A 349-nucleotide genomic window follows, 5' to 3' on the forward strand; every position below is an offset into this window, starting at 1 on the left:
ACTCGATCGGCGTCGCCCAATTTAGAAGAGTGAATATAGAAGTTGACAACACATGGATCGTACTATATTCACCACTAATTCACATTCAAAACTCAYATTAATGTTGAGTATTGCAGTTGGTGTAATCGAAAAAGTCGTTTGTAAGTACGTCACTAAAGTAAGCAACATGGCGGTTATTGGTCTTGAACGAGATGAGATCAGCAAGTATCAAATGGTGGATACGTGAACTGCAATAAAGCGTTTTGTAGGATATTTACTTTTGCAATTCATGAACGTTTTCCGACCGTTGTGCGTCTCGCAGTTAATTGGAATAATGGCCAAAGAGTATATTTCACTTTAGAGAATACAG

Source organism: Bactrocera latifrons, unplaced genomic scaffold, assembly GCF_001853355.1.
Source record: "Bactrocera latifrons isolate USDA-ARS-PBARC rearing strain unplaced genomic scaffold, ASM185335v1 scaffold_30, whole genome shotgun sequence".
Lineage (NCBI taxonomy): Eukaryota > Metazoa > Arthropoda > Insecta > Diptera > Tephritidae > Bactrocera > Bactrocera latifrons.